The 21,781-nt window shown below is 42.3% G+C and overlaps 1 protein-coding gene across 5 annotated transcripts in view; it reads left to right on the plus strand.

The window, feature by feature from the left end:
• Window positions 1-21,781, plus strand: part of HIVEP2 (HIVEP zinc finger 2) — a 127,387-nt gene that overhangs the window by 23,864 nt on the left and 81,742 nt on the right. For 2 of the 5 annotated variants that reach the window (XM_031611274.2, XM_031611284.2), the window contains exon 2: window positions 6,368-6,473. The exons of 2 other annotated variants lie outside the window; for them this stretch is intronic. The gene's annotated coding sequence lies outside the window, so the exon portion shown is untranslated. Of the gene's footprint in view, window positions 1-6,367; window positions 6,474-8,690; window positions 8,788-11,134; window positions 21,236-21,781 lie in introns of all 5 variants that reach the window. One more of the 5 variants, XM_090135688.1, reaches the window with a different exon arrangement.

Below are 21,781 nucleotides of genomic sequence, written 5' to 3' on the forward strand. Positions count from 1 at the left end.
TGGGGTGCCAAGAAAGGGTGTGCAGAAAGCAGAGCTTACTCTTGAAACCTGCTTGTGGCTATGCAGTCGCACAACCTAGATATGGATCTGGTGAGGAAGGGCGCTCCTGGCTTAAATTACTATGCAGTTGTGGCATGTAATGGAGCAGCAACAGCCTAGGGATTGCTGCTAATGGGATAGGCAAAGCCTCTCTGTCTTGCCTGGTAAGTCTGGCTTGGTGCTAATTCCAGGGCTGGGGCGTGAACCTGAGTGATGCAAGTAGTAGTGTCCACAGTCACAGCCTGGGGTGAGCATGTGCCTGCTTTGCACATCAGCTGGATTTCCATCAGAATTTCTAGCACTAACAGCAAGACACTTTTCAACAGAACTAAGTTCATCATCACACAGAAGGAGGCACGCAAAGGGGAGTCTTACTAAATTTCACATGCATGAAGCTTTTGCTTTGGAATGTGTTGTTCCATTTCCTCCAAGTCTTCCTCGGGGAAACACCTGATTTGGGTTTATCCTGACTCTCCAATTGTCACATTCTACCTCTAGATTGCAGCCACAGCTTCCGCCTGCACCATCTTCTCCCTGGCTCCCTGCTGATGCTGGGTGGAGCACAGCAGGGTGCCAGCAAAAACAGCCCCAGCCAAGAGTGCAGACAGAAAGAAATGACATCTGCTGCACTGCACATCAGGGACAGGTCTAGCTGGGAGGAGCTGTCTTCATGGATGGGGCAACATCAGAAAGAGGTGCAACGGACATCTGTAAGAATAAATGCACAGAATTGGTGCTCCTCTTATTACAGACCATCCTTTGCTGTGCAGAGTGATGTGCCCATCGCAAGCTCTGAGCTGCCCTCAGCAGATGCTCTGTTACACTGTAGGTGCACATCTGTGACCTCATCTTGAAAAATACGACTTTACCTTCCACTTACCCTTCTGGAGACAGCTTGTCAGAGCAACATGGTACCACAAACTTATCCTGCTTAATGTCAGCTAATTAAATTCACTTTTGAACATAGTACTAAGCCAATTTAATTCTGTCTCTCAGATCCTGCAGAGACGGTTGTGACTCTCGGAGGAGTTCTGTCTCTGATTAGTGATCAGATCTCTTTGTGCCACTTCAGACTGTCTCTGTCTGTCTTTGTGTCTTTCGCTGGTTCTCGTGTTGTAAGGGGGCTGGGTGCTTCCTCCTACTTTCACAGCCCCAACACGTGCTGTCGTGTCTAACATGTCCTTTTAATGCCATTTGTTCTCAGACATGAACGTTTCATGTCTGTTGCTGGAAGAGATATAGGAATTCTTGTGAAATGCTCTGGATGTTAGATCTTGATTTATGAGGCCGTTTTCTGGAAGCGCTGATCTCTGCAAGGACGGGGATGTGGGTGACCTTCTTGTGCCGTGCTGGTGTCCCAGCCTCCGGATGATCGCTGCATCGCAGCCCGAGCGTGACAGCCTCCAGGAATGGTCACTGCCTGTCGTTCTCAATGTATCTTGTGATCGCTAACATTCATGAAAGTGAGGCACAGAATTTAAAAAAGAAATTAGTGGAAAAAAAGTGAAAGGTCAAAGCAAGTCATAATGAGGAAGAGAACAAAGCGCTTAATTGGATAGTGCTGATAAAATATATCATGCCAGAGACAATCTGATGGATATTTTTTGATTCTAAACGCCTTCTGCACGAGTTATTAAAGAAGGTTCACGGAAAAAGTACTGCTTCTGTGGGTTTTCATGCAGTATTTTTCTTACTTCTCCCTTTGCTCAACTTTGCACATGGCAGCATGTCAGATCTCATTTTGTACCCCTCGATGCTGTCTGGTGGAGGGTACATGTACACTTCAATGGAGATTTCTGGTGCAGAGCATCTTGTGTTTGTAGCTGCATTTTCCTGCTCTCCTTGTTCCCCTCCTTACTGATTGCTTATTAGTGTTAGAACATCACAAGTGCAGAGCTGAATTGCTGTTCTCAGCCGTGTAACTCTTGGTTACTGAGAAACTGCTGTTCCTCTTCATTCCAGGATGTAACCAAGGAGTGTTTGGAAACACTGCTCAAGAAGCAGCTTGCATTGCTGCTTCACTGCACTTGTTCTGCACAGAGAAGAGACCTTCAGTGAGTGTGGGTGTCAGTCTAGTGTATTTTACAGGCAACTGATTCATCCATGTTTTCTGTTGCCCAGTAAAGTTCACACACATGCTGTGGTGTCTGCATTGTAGCTTTGGATGTCATGTGAGAACTAAGATAGGTGTTTTCTCACCTTTACTGACATAATGCTTCACTTCTGATACAGGCAGATGCCACGAAAGTAAGACTTAGGACTGTAATTCCTTTCTCAATTCCTTCCATTTCTTGTGAGGAAAGGAGAAGAAAGGCTTATTTCTTCAAGCAAGATAATGAGTTAACAGATTATTAGTTACTTTTAAATTTTCGTTTTAAAATATATTTTTCTGAAAGGCTATTCATAGGTATGTACTTCTTTTGTAATTAGAAGCTATAGGATTTTTTTTTTTTACTTAGACCTGATTGCAGTAAACAATTTGATGCCCGTACCTAGCCAATCTAACCTAGCTAATCTAGATGTTGATTTAGGTATTTTGTCCATTTTATGAGTTCTCATTCATTTTTCAAGTTAGCCAACAGTATTAGGAGTGAAGAAAGAATTGCTGAAACCTTGCTAAGTTCAAAAGCACAGCAATGCTTTATAGGCATATTCTAAACACCCATGTCTGTAAGTTATCTTCATCTTTATTGGTGTGAATATGCGGTGCGTGTTAATGTGACCATTTATGGTGCAGAAGGTTACATATTTTCTTCATCAGTGTCATGCTTTATTATAAGAAAATAATACTTTGGGATGAAAGAGTAACCAATCTGTAGTTCATTACATGTAAGTATAATTTTAGGATTGTTTTCTGACCAATAGACTCAGTTTTTAGAAGCAGTTGCATGCTAATGTGAGACTGAGCTGACAGCAAAAAATACATTTCAGCTTCTATTAATTTTTTCTAACTGTGCCTAATGTTTGCATTTCATTAAAAGTATGAACATAGTGTGCACGAAAATGAAGGTCTTAATTGATGGCACTGGGGATTACTGTCTAGCCTAGTAAATATACAGTTTGGACAAGAACGATGTGTATTTTCTTACAATTCTCTCTTTATGTAGAAACTGTATTGATTTGTGTCTTTAGTTCCCAATCCATCCCTTACCAAGATTTTAAGGGCTGGCTCTCCAGTGTATTGCTGTCTTCACCAGTTATTTCCATCGTCAGAGTCATGTACTTAAATATATCTTATATAATTTACATTTTCAGATTTCACAAAGGCTTCGAGGCTTCTAATTCACCTGGAAAGGCTCTGCCTTTGCTTTAAACAGGTTCTTCTAGGACTTGCGATTTCTGTCAAAGTGTATTTTCAGAACTCTGGTATTCTAGTCTTATCAAAGGAAAGACAATGGGAAGTCTCTACTCAAAAAAATTTTTGTGAAAGATCTTGAAAGTGGTCACATTCACAAGTAGTTCGGTCTCGTCTTAACAGCTGCTCCCTAGTGCTTCCTGCTCTAGAAGAACAGGTTCTTATTTTGAAGAATTCTGGCATTCTCCTATGCGGTCCCCAGGATCCCTCCATCTCAACTGTGAGAAAAAGGTGATATGAGTTAAATGTGGTTCCGTGGCCTTGACCTCGCTGAATAAGAGGATTAAGAATCTGTGAAGGAATCTCAGCAAAAGGGTCCAGAGACAATTAAACAGAGGACCCCAAACTTATTCCATGCAGGATGTCAGACAGTAGGGAGAATATAGCTTTTGAATGCTACCAATCTGTAGCAGGAAAACCTTAGTTTTAAACTAATTCATTAGACACGCATTTCACCTGGTTCCTTGTGTTATGATTTATTTGTGTTTAAGGTGTAGCTACACTGTGATCATTCTTTTCTATTCATGTGGTGATTGAGGGCTTTTGTTTCAAAACATTCATTTTCCAAGAGTACAGTTAACAGACAACAACAACAACAAAACGTTTAAATAAATTATTCACCTGGAAAATTCTGGTAGTTTTTTAAAAGGTAAATGAGGTGATGTAAGTTAAGTGATTAGGTGCAATGATTAGGGAAAGACTGATTAAATTACTCCAAATAAATCTCCAAAAGAATGAGTTGCGTGATGCTGTATTTTCCTGTTGAAGACAGCTAGCCTTTTTAGCAGCATCCTTTTATAGTAAAGGTGCTACAGATAATTTCTTTGGGAGGGAAGGTTTTTTGATTTTTTGTTTAGTTTTTTTTTTTTTTCAAGCCTGCAATGAACGTGAAATAGAATTGGGAAGCAAAATTTAAGTGGGTCAATAGAAGGACTCTAACACTGAAAATTGCCTGTTTTAAGGAACCTCCTTTATAATGATTTGAATGTGAAGAGTTGGTGGTTATCTTCTCCTTAAAAGTTTTAAGTGTACTTTTAAAACTGTCCACCAAATTCAGATAATGCTTTCTAATTCCTTTATACTTATGTCTTTCTGGGAATGCAGATATATACTAGAATTTGAGCACTAATATTCATAGTAGTTCATACTAATAACAGACCGGTGATGCTTTCTAGCAGAATTCCCCAGGCAGAATTGTTCTGAAGCTCATATTGGTTAGGACAGAAGTGCTATAAGTTGTGCTGGGTGTGTTTGTCTGTACTGGAAGAGCTCACAGGCAGTGAGTGCTGTTCAAACCACTTTCCCATATACATCCTTGCCAGGATGGATATTCTTCACCTGCTGTCCTTCAGCCAGCGATTGCACTTGTTTTCAGCAGCCCCCAGCTGAATTCACATAGGCCCTTAGCTATAGAAAGCCTGGAGTGGGGCCTTGTGGAGCACCTACGAGTAAACCTAAATATACTTTCTCTACTCGTTGGTGCTTCTGTTTGCCAACTTGTATTTACACTGCTTCTGAGCAGGCAAACATGTGATATGACGTATTACCATTGTGCCATTGGAAGTATACCCTTTGCAAGTATATTTTTGTTGTTGTTGTTTTTGACCATGGAGTTTGCTCTTCCGACCTTAAGTTTGTTATTAAATACCAAATGCAGAGTGTAGGAGACACTGACTTGCTTAGTTGGCAGAAAATGCAGAAGTATTTGGTGCTGGAGTGCTGTGTGATGTTGTGGCTGGCCAATGAAGCGTAATAAATGCAAGAGCCAAGCCACTTTGGGAGGTATGAAGAGTCAGAGAAGCATTAGGGTAATTTAAAAAATGTAAACTGTGGGTAAAATCTAACAACATCGTTTCTTTAAAATTCTTTGTTATTTACCAGACTTCCCTCCTGAAAACCTCCTACCCTAGAATGAGATGCAGCTTGCAGAGCAGGAGGAACATTGGTTTCTGGCTGGGGACACTTGGTTTAAAAAGATAGAACTCCAATTTTATCTCTGATGAGACTTCAGACCATTGTGGTTATGTCTATATGAGTGTTCCTGGGTGTATTTTTGGGTATCCTGTAAGTCATTTTATTCACACTTTCAAAATGAAGGGAACCCAGTTAATCTGCCTTATATATCAAAGTTGGTTTTATAACTTTACATATATCCTTGTGCACTTTAGGGCTTATCAATAAAATTTAAAATTGAGTTTCTTAATTCTCGCTTAATCTCACTTAAGGAGATATATGGTCCAAGCAATTTTTTCATTTATTTAGTGCTGTAGACTTTAAGGTTTCTTGAGCCTATTTGTTTCCATTAGTTATGGTTTTGCCATTAGTTTTAGTAGGAAAAAGCTTTTCTAGCTCTTAAACTGGAAAGTTGGTTTGTTTTCTGCCATATATCTTTTCATAGGAAACAATGCTGCCAGTACAATCTCATTTTCCATATCTGCATTTATCAAAATATTGAAAAACAGGCCCACCTATCAAGTGATTTTTGCATAATTAAATTATTATAAATAATATGACCGTAGTTACCAATAGGAAAGCAATTCTTTTTCAGATCCTTTGATGTCAAGAAAATAGTTCTGCACCTTTTAAGCTGGAGATTTTAAGTTAGAAAAAGAAAGAAAAGGTTGAGCCAAGCTGCTAATGGACTGGTGAAAGGTATTACCTGCTTGTTGAAGACCTGACAAGTGGAAAATCTGTCCACCAAACAGCTGAACCTTATGCACTGGCAATGAAAATTTGTTGTCAATGCCTTGATTGCCTTGATAGTGTGCCTGAAATCTGACCTGGAGCAGTGGCCAGAACAGTTTGGAAACAGCAGGAATATTTTCCTTGCCATTGTGAGTAGAAGAATGACTTCTGTGAGCCTGGGAAGAGCATGGATGCTGTTAACTCTGTGTCAGAGCGCACACGTGTTAGTAAAGCTTGAAGTAAACCTCTGAGTACGATGAACAATATCTGGATTTGTTATGTTTTCAGGTGGGACCCTCTCCTGATATGTGACCCAGAGCAAGCTACCCTGAATCGTACGATGACAATGTTATCACTGCCACATCTCTGGAAACCAGTTATTCATAAATATATGGTATGTGAACTTCTGCATCTTACATTAACCACTGCTAGTTAGAGCAGCACAGTAACAATAACACGAAGGTGCTAAAAGCCATTGAAGTAAATGTTAAGCCACATGTATAATAAATTACAGTGAGCCATTCCAGCAGATGTTTATCTGCTAGGTCTGGTCCGTATGCAGAATGCTGAACTGTTTTAACTGCAAATACAATCTTGAGAATGCATTCATTTACAGATGTTGTTAGAAACCTTCTACCAGTGTTCTTTTTGGATGGAGTTATAGTGGTATAACGATGATGTGCAGATATGCAGCCTGCTATTCTCTTCCTTGAGCAGGAAGCGGTGGTGGTATTGGCATGAAAGTTCTGTACCTTAACTGTATTGCTGCATTTAAAGCACCACTATTTTTGTGTTTAGAAAATGTCTTTAATTGCTTTTCTCCTTCATTCCATTTTCAGTTTCTGGTCAATCTAAATTAGATTAATTTCACACACATTGACTCCCTAAAGAAGTGCAAATTAACTCAATTTTACCAAATTCAGCCAGATGATGGCAGTTATTCCCTTGCTGTTTAGCTTTACATTATACAGTCTTTAAATAAGATTTCTATAGGAATTAAATCCATATGGTGAATCTTTTTTCCTTACCCTGTAAAAGGAAGTAAAGACTAAGACCCTCATCTTTTGAAAAGAGATTGCTTAATTTCTAGCCTACAAGGCAAAACATTTCAAGTCACTTCTACCTGGCATGTCTATCTTTCTTACTCTTCCTATTCAGGTACTGTAAAACCACAAGTAAACTAGTTTTATAAGAATTGCTACATGATTGCTTTATGTTTTGGAGTAGTTTGTAGCATGCCACGTAAATATTAACATGGAGCATCTTCTGAGTTATGGTTCCAATCCAACTCCCACTGAAGCTGGTAGGAAAATGTTTCTTTGTGCTGATGGGAGTTGAATTGCATATGCCATCTGAGACTTTTTAAGTAATGTTCCCTGTGTGAATATGGTTTTTTTTTCCTTATAGCCACTTTTTTGAGGTAGAGTGTTAAATATATAAGCAGAGAACAAAATTACAAGAAAAAGATTGTTGAAATAACATAGGAGAAGGCTCAGTAGAAGTCCATATGCAGATTTAAGGTTTTAAATGGATGAGGAGAGATGACTGTTTGCTTCAGAAGCATTTATCTGGATTCAGTCTGTTGCGTTTTTACACATAATTTTGAAGATGTTTGTTGGATGTGTGGCTGATTTAATGTTAATGTCAGTAAGGTAAGAGATGGAAAGTAATACAGAAGTCTTATGGGGAATGGGGAGAGGATGCTTCATTAAACAATTTTCTGTGTTTTGGGAGAGCCATTCACAATTTGGAGATAATTTCTGAATGTTCTGATTAATGAAGAAGTGACCAGATCTGGCTCACTCTGGTTCCGCTCAAAGGGAAGATCCTGGAGATTAGGTGACAGAGCATTGATCCTGCTTACACTGAAAGGGCTGCTAGTGTGTGTATGGCCACCCATGCATGCTGACTACAACTAACACCATAGTTTACAGATTTTTTTCCTCATGTTTGTCTGACGTCTCCTGTATCAGCCATATCTAAGAACCTTTTCAAGATGAACACAGGAATAATGATTTCTATTGCTTTTGTTTCTTCTGAGTTGATTCATTTTTTAGTACTCAAAATTGCCAGTGGATATATATATGTATTTGTAAATAAGTCATTTTGGTGTTTGTGGGTGTGTTCGTAAAGTAAAACTAGTTTGAAGAAATAGAGTTCTGTATTCTGTATGGGCAGAAGTCTGGAGAGGAGCAGGTAGGTCAACTAGGCTAGCTTCCTGTTGCCACAGGTACCTTTTCCAAAGTAGAATGGATGTGTTTGGGTTGACATTTTCACGTTTTTTTAGGTGAAAGGTGGCATATCACTGGGAGAAGGGCTCTCTGAGGGGAAGGCTGATGGGGAGGTGTGGTTGCCAAAGTGGTGACTGCTTGCAGATCTGTGTGTTTGCTGAGGACAGAGTGGAAGGAGACACCTCCCTGCTCTGCTTCTGATGAGCTGAGAACAAGGGGTGCTATGTCTAGCACCTCGAGAGAACTTATTATATGAGGTAATTACCTCTACCCAAATCAAAATGAAATTTCCTTCGTTGAATGTAGGAATCAGAATGTTTTTGTTTGTTTGTTTTTCCTTTCTGTGTTTTGGTTTTCATCTTTGGCTCGTTCTCATACAGCATTGCAACAGGAAACTAATCTTCAGGAGCAGAGCCCATAAAAGATAGGCCTTCCAAGGGACTGGACTCTGCTTATTGCAGAGACCTTCCTAGACAGGTACGTTGTAAAAGATTACAGGCCTTCACAGGAAATTAAATTGGATGTGATGTAGTAAAAGAGTGAGAAAATGGAAAGGACATATGTTGCACATTTATGATGATTGAGTGGTAAGAAAATGAAAACATATGATGCAGTGAAGTGTATGTAATTGAAATATTGATACACACTTCCTAGTATTTTAAATAATCTCCCCTTCCTCTTCCCTTTGCTCTCTCTGTGTCATTATCTTAGTGAGGAAAATCATTAGCATCTTGTAAAATCATGTTGATTTGGGGCATATTAGGTTACAAAGTGTTCTAAAACAAGTCTCAGTAATGTGGAGTGCACTCCTTTGCATCATCCAGTGGAAGTTGTGTGAGGAGCCAAGCTGGGAGTGCTGGGCAAGAGCCACACTCTTGGCTAGTGGCTCTCCATGGGCTGGTGGGGAAAAAAACTCCCAGTTTCTCTCCTCCTTGGTGTCAGCTCAGCTGTGTGGGTGAGCTGGGCTCGTTCCTGGCCAGGTGCCTGTGGGCAGAGCACAGGTTTCCCTATCAGGGAATTCTTTCAAAGGGGACAGTAATAACTTCCAACATTTTAATAACTTTTCTTATATGATCCGGTTACCTGAAATTGGAAAGGATAAGCAGAACTCTGAGAGATTTAACTTTATTAACCATCATAAATCCTTTCCCTTTTGACCCTGATCAGTCCCCAGAGTCTTTTTAATGCTCTTGACATCGCACCGGCCTTTCATCATTGCACAATATACGTTTTCCTGTAACAAGGAAACCGGTGGTGAGAGCCCAGCTTAAACCAGAGGTGAAGGCGGCAGCAGTAGGATGGGCAGAAACTCATTGCCAACAAAGGGAAGGAGGGAGCTCTGCTTTGGCAATACTCCTCAGCATGTTCTTTCCATCTGTAGAGAGGAGTGGAGGGGACCCGAGGGTGCTGGAGAAACCTCTCCCTGCAGTTGGTGAGAGCACTACAGACAACACAACAGCGCTTTTGTGCCTTGTGCTGGCATGGGGGCTAAACCTGCCTCAGAAAGCCTCCTTATGATTAGGCACAGCCCCACGTCCCTGGGGGTAGCAAGCGGGAGGAAGCACTCGCTGCAGACTGGCCAGCTCAGCCCCAGGAGCTGTGGACAAGAAAGAGGTGGCTTATGGCACCGGGATGTGGGGACTGCTGGGCGGAGGTGTGGTGAATGGGGCCCTTCTTCGCTGGGAAGGAGCCTTACCAGGTGGTCGAGGGATGAGGAATGAGAAACAAAAGCCTTCTTCATAAAGCAGCTACCTGGGTTTCTGCCTTCCTGTCCAAGGCGTGCACAAATCCTCCGGAAAGTGAAGGGGAATTCCCGGGCTGGTAGTCTGTCCTTCCTTTTGCTGTCCAGGAATTAATGCGATGGGGAAGGCATCCAAAGAATCTGTCCCTATGTGTAGGGAAGCTAAATTCCCTCTTTTTCTTCCCTATGTGCGAGTCAGCAAGTTTCTTCTGCAAATGCTTTAATTTTAAGCTTAATGCTATGCAAATATTTAACTTTGGAGGTAAAAGCCTTGGGCTTGCTTCAGCTCATGGACTGGCTTCCAGCTGTTTCTACAGGTACTGATCCAATGTTTATATACACAAATTGCTGTTTATTTATTTATTGTGGTTACCTTTTAAAAGAAACTTGGATATTTGCCTATCCTGTTTTTGCTTCGTACTTGAAGATTGTTGTATTTGTAATGTGCATACAGCCATTTTCAGAAGCTTTGGCAAAACCCTCAGATCTGCTGAAGATAATCGTTGTAAGCTGAATCCTTAGCACAGAGTTGTACTGACTTATTTTAACTGTAAAGAAGCACCCAACACTTTGCTTACCCCTGGAAGCCCACCAACCTAAATTAGGAAACAAAGGTGTAGGAAGAGCTGGCGCCTGCTGCAGGAGCTTTGTGCTATAATTTGGTTGTCTGGACAAGCAGTCACAGGGGGCAAGAGAACATTCAGAATGAGTGTCAAGAGGGGTAGCAATACATATGTTAACTAGGTTACAAAAATCTACTAAAATGCTACCTTGATAGAGAGCACAGTGTTCTATCCACACGTATTTCACTTTCTCCAGCTCTCATCTCAGCTGCTGCTTGCCTGCAAACAGCCTCTTATTAAAAGAGGAAAGTCCATCGCCTTGTGGACCTTCTGCAATGTGCTCAGCATGTGAGCTATTGACTTCATAAAGACAAGAATAGCTATCTCAAATGTGTTTCATTTGCATGTGGCGAGATAGAAAAAGCAAACTCTGTGTGAAGAAGAGCAGATGAGAAAGACACTGAATGCCTTAAATGCTAAGTGAGTTAATGCTATGCAGTGATTTTTGCTTCTGTTATAGGAAGTGTAAGAACAGTACGCTTCCTGGCATACATCACCATCTAAACTGCAAAGATTTCAGTTCCATGGCAACACGAGGAGCCCAATGGTGCTTAAGGTGTACGTATTAATGCATTCAGAGTTAGGGGCTGTTACTGAGATGGTAAGAATAAAACACACTGAATATCTCTCGTTTACTTATTGAAGGCTTTGTTTATAGAAAATCATCCAACTCCCTGTGTTGTCTCCAGTCCTTTCTATGTGTGTGTTTGTTTTTTTTTTTTGTCAGACGAAAAGCAAATGAAGCGATTATTGATTGGTGATATTTTTTTTCATGAGACTGTTAAGTGCAGCAGCACTTGAAAGTTGAAGGAAAATACTGTTAATTTTTGGTACTGTTGTGTATCCCTGGAGAGGAGGGCTTGGTTGCAAGGGGAATTATTTTTTTCCCCCAAGATGTAGACCAGAGTGAAGCAGTATTTGGGATTTTTTATCATTATTTTCCTTGTTCTTTTTTATCAGCCCTCTTTCTGCCTTTCCTTACATCCACATCCAGTTTCTCCAGTCTGAGGAGCAGGAAACATGACTGAACTCTGTTTCCTGGCATCCAAAGAAATATACAAGTACAAAGAAACAGAGTATTTTGTTTCTGCCAGTTGCTTCGATTTGCAGCCTGTCCCCAGTAATACACCTGGACAGAGCCTGAGTCCCCCTTTAGAGCAAGAGGGTGAGGGACCAGGGAAGAACCCAGGCGAGCAGCAGGGCTAAACTGGCATGGGAAGGCTGACAGAAATGGGCAAGTTGAACTGGTTTTACAGCTGTTTTGCATTGCTGAAACAGGCAAAGCAGTCAGAATTATCGGTGGGTCTGGCCTGTAGATTTCATTGAGATTTCTCTGTGTGACTGCAGAAAGAACACAGCGCTGCAGTGGAGGCTGGTTGGCTGTTTCCTGTTGCTGTGCCAGGAGGAATAAATTCATCTCTCTGTTATCTCTATCTGTATCTCTTTTTTTTATTTGCTCACAACAGGAAATTTTTTTATTAAAAAACAAGACTTTCAGTGAAAGGGGAGGCTTGCCTTCAGGATTGCAGCACAACCGAAGTAAATCCTTTCTGAGGATGTAAGGAGGAATGAAATGATTAAGTGGCACTGCGCTGGCACTCTACAGAGCGCTGATTTCCACCCTTGGGCAGCAGAACCACAGAGCAAGGAGGTGTTGCATGTACACAGCGCTGGAAGTCCCAGCCACGTGCTGGTGTTGCTTGTTCTTGTAGTTCTTGCTTTAAAAAACAAAACAAACAAACAAAAAAACAACAGGTGTAGCTCATTGAATGCATGGCTGTACAATTAATGCATGCTTCTCAAATGACATGGGACCCCAAATGAAGAGCACTGTTCATTCTAGCAGACAGTGCTATGGGCATCTGTGTGTCAGTGTCCAACTCGGCACAGCCTCTGGGCAGGCCGGATGCTTTGGGGAGCACCTCAGTCAGTGTGGCAGGAAGGATGGAGAGAAAGCACTGAGAAACTTCAAAGAAAGAAAAAAAAGGAGGAGAGAAATCAAGGGCAGGAAGAGAGATGAGTGAGGAAACAGCAAAGGCGAAAGGGCCGGGGAAAACAACGGGGGGCTGGGAAGAACACAGGGTAGGAAGGAGGGAATACTTTGTGTGCTTGAGAAAAAAGTCATTTTCAGATGAAACACAGACTAAAAGGAGTAGGAAAATTACCGTATGTGAAGTGGGAGAGGATATCAGAGTTGCAAAGGAGGAGGATTCAAACTGACGCAAAAAGAAAAAATATATAAAATGTATGGATTGATTTGATGTGTTGACCCAGCGAATTTTTAAGTAGTGGTTGCTAAGTTTGTAGCAGAAAGGGGATGTGCCATTCTTCACGAGGAAGCTTTCGGCTGGTAGGGAGCAGCAGGGCCGCGTGGGGAAACTGCTGCAGGTCCCATGGCTGGAGCTGAAGGCATATCACTCCATCTGCAACGTTTTCTTCTTTCTGTCTCTGCAGGGCCTGGACTGCTACCACTTCCCTCCTTGGAAAGCAGGGTAGTGGAGCACCTGCCACCAAGCAGAAAAACTGCCTATCCTGCCTTCAAAGGCTGGTGGCCAGAAAGATGTGGCTGGTTGTCTTCTCATTTAATTGAGCTGCTGTTAGGCAGGCATGTATAAGGTTGCTGTCTATATCCCTCTTCTTTCACTTGTGCAAGCTATCTAGGCTACCAGAAATAAACAGCTGAATGGAAATTTTTGTTCTGGCTGTGAAAAGTGGCTTTTGAATGAAGTCTACTTCAAATAACAAATGTCTTCTTTCCTCCTCCTCCTCCTCTCCACCTACTTTGTTCCTAACCATTAACTTTTCATGTCACTTGAGCTAAGTTCAGTGTCAGACTCACCAGATCCTACTGAAAAACACATCTCTCTTTTGTGGCAAGCTGAAGAAGACGAGAGGCTTGTGGTGTTTTTCCTTCTCAATCTTTGCTCCTCTGGGAAAAGCAGCTAAGGCTGTGTGAAGCTGCCTCCTTCCCACTCTGCTCAAAAATGCCTCCCATCAGCTGCTTTGAAGCTTCTCTGAAGGAGGCTTGGGCTGGCCTGCTCACTGCCATCATATGCCAGGGGAAGTTTTCTCAGCTTGTGGTGGCTTCCATCGTGGTAGAAGGCTGAAGAAGATTGCTGTGGAACAAGTCATCACCACTAGCTATGCCATTTGAAAATCATTACATAAGCATGAAAGAGAAGAAAAAGATGAAACATTATGAGATTTAAATCCTACCCAGAACTCCAAATAATTTCTGCCATTTCTGCTTTCTGTTTCCTAATCATAGGCTGTTCCGCCATGAGAGGAAATGGCAGTCAATGGACAGTGGTGCTTGAAATATTCTGCAGTGTGCAGTAGTACTAGTGGTAAAGATGGATGTATTTATGGGAAACAAATGAAGATCTGAGCTTACCTGGGTACCTTAATGGTATTTGCTATTATAACTTACGTGCTAATACTTGCTTATTTTGATTGGTGCTGAAAAACAGGATCAGAAAGTAGAATGTGGACTTTGGGTGCTGTCACACAATGGTGAGTCAGCTGAAATCAAAGCCAGTTCAAGGTTTAAGTATGACCGTTGATGTTCTTGAAAAACAGAATCTCTTAACCAGTCAGCAGCTGAGTTTACTTCTCAGCTGTTAGACAAAAGCCACCCTTTGCAGGGATGCCCTGTGATCAGGCAACCACAGCTGTGTGACAGAGGAACTCTTTTCCCTCACCTTGGCCATCAGTCCAACAGTTAGGAATCAGATTTAACTATCGGTGTCTGTTGCAGGCTTTGTGAGTCTTTTCCAGCATCAAAACAATTATTTTTTATAGGCACACTAGTTGTTTGTTGATTTGTTTGCAATCAGTTTTCTGGGAGGTTGCTATAATGTGGGAGGAACTGAGTTCTTTGGGTGCAAGTGTTCACTGCTGACTCTCTTCTTAGTCATTAGATGTTTTTCACATTAAGGCACTTTTACTTTTATGGGAAAATGTCAAGCGTCTCCTGATAGCAGGCATACAAATTGACAGAAGCCATTGGGTAGGGCTAAGGCAGCATCACGCCAGCACAGACCTCAAGGGGGCTGCAGAGCTCTGACCCCACCAATGCACTCCTGCTCTACCTCCTGCACCAGCCCTGGGTCCGACATCCTGGTACCGACCTACATCCATGCTGATGTGCCACCAAACTGAAAGATGTCACTGTTCTTTTCCAAAATTGTCTTTTTATTCAATTCCCCTGCCATCTCTTTTTATTTTTGAACTGCAGCTCTTTTAAGGCCTTTGCAGTTCTTGCCTTTGTTTAGATTATTTTTGGAAACTGGGGAACAAGAGGAGGGATGAAGTTCAGGTAGCTGACTGTACTAGGAGGCTAAAACTCTTTCTGTCCGTGTGCGCTTCCCTCCTCTTTCTTCTCTCCGTGGCAGGGCAGGTTCCAGGGCATGCCATGGCCTCATGCACAAAATGTGGCCGGCACATGTGCTGAACCCCCCTTCCTTCCTGCAACCACCATCATTTCTCTTCTGCTTTCCTGGGTCAGCTGGGCAAAAGGCGGTCAGACAGAGTTTTGAGAGCAGTGGAATACTGGGGAGCACTTGCACCTTAAGGTAAATTGTACGCAGAGAGGAATGTGTTTTCTTTATTATTTCTCAGTGAGACAGCCCAACAAAGGTTGTTGGCCTTTTCTTTAAATATCGCTGTTTTTACATCAGAAGTGTCACATGCTGGCTGCCAAGCTTTGCAAGAAAATCCACATTCTCTGGAAGCCTGAGGAACAGCAGCTGAAGCCTGAGGCGGCTTTCTCTGCATAGGTTTTTTAAGATGGTTGGCACTTGGGAAGTCATTGACTGTGAGGTAGGTCAGGCAGTCCTTTTGCTAGCTGAGACAGTGCTAAGGTAATTGAGATACTTGTGATTGCCCATGGAAATTTGCTGATGTTTATAATGCTGTCAGGTGCTGAAGTCACTCCCTAACATTGGTTGTGGGATCTTACAATGGGTCAATATCTCAGCACAATGTGGGAATTCTCCTCATTTCCTTTTTTTCTGTGGTTATGAAGATGCCTTCAGTATGGTGCAGTAAATGTTAAACATTAAAGACTGGTTTTGTGTGTACTGATAAGAGTAAATTGCTAGAGAAGAAAGTAACCTGAATCTGGCTGGTGAAGCTGAAGCATCTGTGGTGGAAATCAAAGTGGGGGATGTTCACAGTCCTAATTCTGTCTTTGGAGAATATATTCAAGTCAGCAAGAAGAGAGAATTGAATAGGACTCGTCCCTAAATTAAAAAAGGAGGGTAGATGATTCTGTACAAGAAGCTGCACAACTGATGCAAAAAGTGAGCCATATACAGGGAGAGGGTAATCTACAGAACATGAAATAGTCCTTGAAAATACCTTGAAATTGAGTGATTTTTTGTTTTGTTTTGTTTTAAACTGCTGTGCTGTAGCAGAGATCAGTTAATTCTGTGATTCTGTGAATGGATGTGCAAAGCGGTCGCTGTAGGGGAACCACAGAACCATAGAATGGCCTGGGCTGAAAAGGACTGCAATGATCATTGAGTTTCAACCTCCCTGTTATGTGCAGGGTCGCCAACCACCAGACCAGGCTGCCCAGAGCCACATCCAGCCTGACCTTGAATGCCTCCAGGGATGGGGCATCCACAACCTCCTTGGGCAACCTGTTCCAGTGCATCACCAACCTCTGAGTGAAAAACTTCCTCCTAATATCTAACCGAATGTCCCCTGTCTCAGTTTAAAGCCATTCCCCCTTGTCCTATCACTATCCACCTTCTTCCTACCACTAACCATCCTCCTGGCATTCCAGGGTGGAGCATGGACTCCCCATCAGCAGGGATTTATTGTCACCCAACTCAGTGCTCATGGTTGGCACGCAGCGAGGTCTTCTGGGGCTAATTATTTATTTAACAAGGAGTGGCCACAGTAGCACTGTGAGAAGGGCAGCCCCACAGCAGGAGGTGTCTTTGAGGTAATCCCACTGCTCACAGATAGGCTTCTTATGCATACTATAAATAAATAAAATAATTAATAAGTGTATGTTGGCATTTTTGTTTAAGCTTATTAACAGTGGCCAATAGTATTGAATGTGCTTTGTGTACTGCCATGCTTTGTAGTTCTCTAATTTCTTGAGAAGTAGTTGAGAGGCTTGTGCAGCAAGTTAAGGAATCAGGTTGTTGCTGACTGAACTTTTGAACTTTTCCTAACAAAAGCATAGGTCAGTGAGAGAAGCAATCCAGACAGTTTCACTCCAAAGAGAGAAATCGTCCTCTCTTCCTCCAAAGAGAGAAATCTTCCTCTTCTTAGGCTAAATAGGCACAACAGTGCTGCTCCTTAGTTCCACATGTTTCAAAGGTAACAGTGAGTGCTGGTGATTCAAGGGAGTCTCAGGAAGAAAGGAATTTGAGCGTAACTTAAGAGAGAAACTATTGTTTGACACGAGATATTTGGAGATTCTCTACAAGGTTTTAGATCGTGTGTTGGTTTAGAAAAAGAAAGCAAAGCAAATGAGATCTTGTGGTTGTGCTTTTATCAATACATTTGATTTTTCGGAAGAATGCATTCTGGGTTTGATCCTTTTCTTCTTTCCCAATTACTGAGTCATAAGAAAAAAAAGTCTTGCAGAGGAAACCTTTCATGCTTTTAAATTGCATGGTCTGTAGCGAAGGACAGAATGAAGAAATGTTTTGAAAAACATGAGAAATGGGCAGTTTTGACGTACCAGGCACAGCTTAGCGGCTGGGCTCAGTCAGTGCTGCACTGCATTCACTGCCAATAGGGCCCATTCTCCTTCAGCCCAGTGAAGTGGCATCCTGTGCACGGAGTGTTGGGATGTTCCCTGCTTCCCCCTGCCCTTCCTGCAATATTTTAATTTCACTTTTCCAGCTGAGCAGAAGCTGTCCGCAGCAGCATCTGGAGCAGCCTTGGCCTCGAGTGAGCAGCTCTTCTCTCTGCTTCGGGGCAGACAGTGGCATTGGCAAGGCTGGAGCAACAGGTGTCGGATTTTGAGAAGTTTTAAGCTGGTTTGTGCCCGTCTTTTAATTGTAACACTTGACTGTATTGAATATAGGAAGTGTTCTCAGCAGGTCTTTGTATGCCTGAGGCTGCTTGAGCTGGAATCCTGTGTGACATTTTTGTCGGTGGATGCTGGGTTGAGGGTGGTGAAAGAGAGCATCTTCCCTCTGCTGCCTTTTTCCCTGCTCCCTGCTTTCTGTAATCCCCAGTCAGTCTGTGCTTTCCCTTGCCAGACAGAATTACAGTAGGTATACGCTCAGAATCAGGTTTTTATTGTCAGCACCTGTGAACAATCAAAGCTTGTTTGTGCAAATTCAAAATGAAACTTCAATCTGAAATGGGTGTGATTTCAGAACAGCTTGTTTGCAATCATTGTTATTTTTTGCCAAGAAATAAGGCTTTACAGTAACTCCTAGGTATTGCTCTAGTTACTGTGCACTAGAATAAACCCATCATATTTCATGTCTGACTTTATTTGGTCCCCCTTAAAGCCTAGTGGCATACATATGATGTGAGCAGACTCATGAGACTACTACAGCTGTATTATTTTTCATTACTGTATTCTAAAAATTCATTTTAAAATATTAACATATTTTTAGTTAGTATCTTGGAATAGGAAAGTACACCATCCTCAACATACTGTCACTCAGCTGTGAACAAGTTAGATATGGAATGGACCCAGAATGAATACAGAGAAATTAAATATCCTCAGATCACTTAGTTGCAGCTGCAGATGAAACTTTTACAATCACGTGCTTGTTTCAGAATCCAGATTCCAGGTGTTTAAGAAGCAACATCCTTAGTCTGATGGTTTGATTTGCTTTAAAACTGTGGCATAAGAACTGTTCTTTACCACTAGTAGTGCTACCAACTGGAAACAGGGTAGGCTGTCACATAGGTAGTAATAGTTTGACATTTAATTGTAAGCACACTTACTTCCAAAAAATAAAAATGTAGATTTTTATGTTAAATATCTAAAATAAACTCACTTCCCTCCACCAATTATTACTTACCTTAGATTCTGTCAGAGGTGTTTGCAAGCATGGGGAAATATCCGATTCATACTTTATATGGAAAAAATAAATAATTATGTAGCCTCAGCAGATTCTATTTCTATAATGTTTTAATTTCACTTTTCAATTATAATCAATATTACCTGTTTTGCCAATGGGGTGCTCTTTCACTGTCTGCTTGGAAAGCTGATTGTCTCCATATTTTTAGCAAACAATGTCCTTACACCCCATTAACATATATTCCTAATGGAATTCTTTTGGTCAGCAAGAGCGAATTCACCTGCTTATGACTTCAGATGCTTCAATTCAGAAAACCATCAGGAAGCATTGCTGCACCAGGGCACCTTTTCATTCATTTATACTTATTTAGCTGGGTAATGATAGTTAACACCGTGATTCCCCTTCTATCCTGTACCTTTCTTCATTTTTATTTCCTTGTATTGAAAAGCACTACAGTGTTACTACTGGGAACATCCAGCACTGTTCCTGCCAGACCCTTATTTTTCTGTATGCCCTTTCACCCCAGAGAGTGCACCATCATTGTCCATCCATCATGTCTCCCATTCATGCCTATTCTGTACAAGGTTTGCTGGGTTCCTTTTTGTTTCAGGAAAACAAGGCTTTTGCAAAGCCTGTTGGCTTCAGAAGCACTTGCCCAACTTGTACTAGGTCTACTGTATCAGAACCTACAGAACTGACAGCTCTTTTAAAAAACAAAACAAAACAAAAAAAATCCCCAAAAAGATAAACCATGCAAAAAAAAAAAAAATCCTCTTCCAAATGGAGTAATATGCCTGTTATACAGAAACAAAGGCTTTTGACTGTTCCTTATTCAGACAGTCCCTTGGAGGTATGGATTGCTTCCCCTTAATGAGTATTGACCAGGTCTGGGAGACACTGCACCAGGATCCCCCAGACGGGTGCTTGCTGGAATTAACCCCTTCTGCATGTCAGCAGGAGTCTGAGCTTCCCAGCACAGGGTACTGGGGCTTCCCAGCCATTTGAAGGCTGCTGGTCTGCAAGTGCTGAGGCTGTGCGTGTTGCAATGTGCCTGTGGTGTGTGCTGGAACAGGTGGGCGGTGCTGGGCTGGGGCACCCCGGGACACCACTAGATGTGTCTGCTCAGGGCTGTTAAATCAGGCCACGAGCACATATGTATGTGTGAGGGAAAAGTGAGGGCTGTGCAAAGCACTTGGGCTAAAAATAATGTCCAGTGTTGTTTTTACGTAGTAATGCTATCACAGATGAAGAAAGTGAGGGAAGAGTTTGTAGCCTGGGACATTTCTTCTTTCCCCTGCTTTGCAGGGTAAACTCTAAAGATCCTGGAGTGTTTGTTTGGCTAAGTAATGCTTTCCAGAAGTATGTCAATGAAGTAGTCATTGGAGTCATAGAATGCCTTCCTATATTTAGCCTTTAAATATGCAGTAGAAAGTCATTAACTTTTAAACTCCTAAGAACCATAAGCATTTCTGCAAAGGAACGTAGATGTTCAAGTGAGCCAACTAAGGATACGGATTTTACTATTGCCAGAATTGTACAGTAAGTGTTGTGCCATTAGTGGTTGGGGTAAGCTCAGTTACATCCTAACTGAGTTTGGTTGCTGTGAGGCTCCTAAAACTAATGAAGGGGCAGAATTGCTGTGGGATTATAACTTGGTCGGTTAATTTGGAGATTAATACTAAAAAATCCAGTTATGCAGAACTGTAGAATAGTCTATGTGAGAAGGAATCTCTGGGCATCTTCTTTCCAGCCCCAACTCACAGCAGGTGCGTGGTTTTGCATGTTGTCATTATGTCACCTGCACGTGATTGTGATTTATGCAAGAAAGACTAATTAATCAGAACTTTTTTGTGTGCGCCAAAGAGGGGTAAAAACCGAGCCAAAAGTATTTTACAAAGGTGATGGTAATGTTGAAGTGCCACTAAAAATCCCTCCCCACTTAACACGTATGAGTGCTCGTACAGAAGGCACACACCACTCTGGGGTAGCACAGGGGACCTAAATCAAGCATTTGTAAATTAATTTTAAATTGTTGTTGTCATTGTGGGTTAATATACTGAAGGAATCAGTAAATATGCTGAAGAAATTGGTAGGTAGTAAAAATGAAGGCTATACAATGGTTTATAGCCAGTGGTTCTGTTTAGGCTTAATCCCTGTAATTCCGTGTTAAAATTTACAAAACAGCTTGTAATTGAAGGAGCTTATTTAAACCAGCTATTTGTGGTTATGTCTGCTGAGGAAACTTAAACTTCAGCGTTCCCCAGCCATCTAATAGCAGCAAATTGACTGCGGGTCTCTTGTAAGAATATCTAAATGTAGGCTGTTGAATAATCCCTTTGGGGGCCCTGTAACTATTTTTGTGCCTGGATATGCGTCATCAGTGGGTATTTTCTCTGGTGACTAGCTTACATCAGTAGGTCTCCTACCATGCACTCTATCAGCAAGTGACTTATGATTGATGGGAGTCGCGGCCACACTTGGGCATTTATCTGTGACCTCAAATAATGGACAACAGGAATCTCCGCGCTGTTAAATCCCTTCAATGACGGGAGGTACGGGCTGCCCGTGCTGGGTGATGCAGGTACTGCCCCGGCACCGCTTGGGGCCGAGGCGGGGAGGGAGAAGCAGGGCTGCCGCGGTACTCCGGGGCTTGGTGGTGATGCTGCTCCAGGCTGGGGGCAGAGCTGCTCCGGGGGGTGACGCCAATCTGGGCTGAGGATGATGCTGCTGCAGCTCGCAGCCCCGCAGAGGGAAGCGCGGTGAAGCTGAACTGCAGGTCTGGGAGCCGGGCTGCAGCGCGGCAGCGTGCTGAACGCAAACAGGTCGGGGGGCTTCATCACGGGGCTGTCTTGCCTTAAATCTCAAGGTGTGGCAGGAAATGTGGGTTTAAGGTTAAGTTGCACCTGCCCCACTGACCTGCTGAGCACGTGGTCGTGGTTTGTTTCCTGCTGATAAATACTTCACGTTGTGAAGAGGAGGAATGCAGGCAGAAGTTATCTCCGTTTCTCCTTTCCCTCTGCTTTTCTTTTGAAATGTGACATGGGAAATGAGGCCGTGAGACAGGCGTGAGATCTCTGAGTGCTACGTGTGATGAATTC

The sequence above is a fragment of the Phasianus colchicus genome, chromosome 2 (genome assembly GCF_987193195.1).
Source record: "Phasianus colchicus chromosome 2, bPhaCol1.hap1.1, whole genome shotgun sequence".
In the NCBI taxonomy this organism is placed as follows: domain Eukaryota; kingdom Metazoa; phylum Chordata; class Aves; order Galliformes; family Phasianidae; genus Phasianus; species Phasianus colchicus.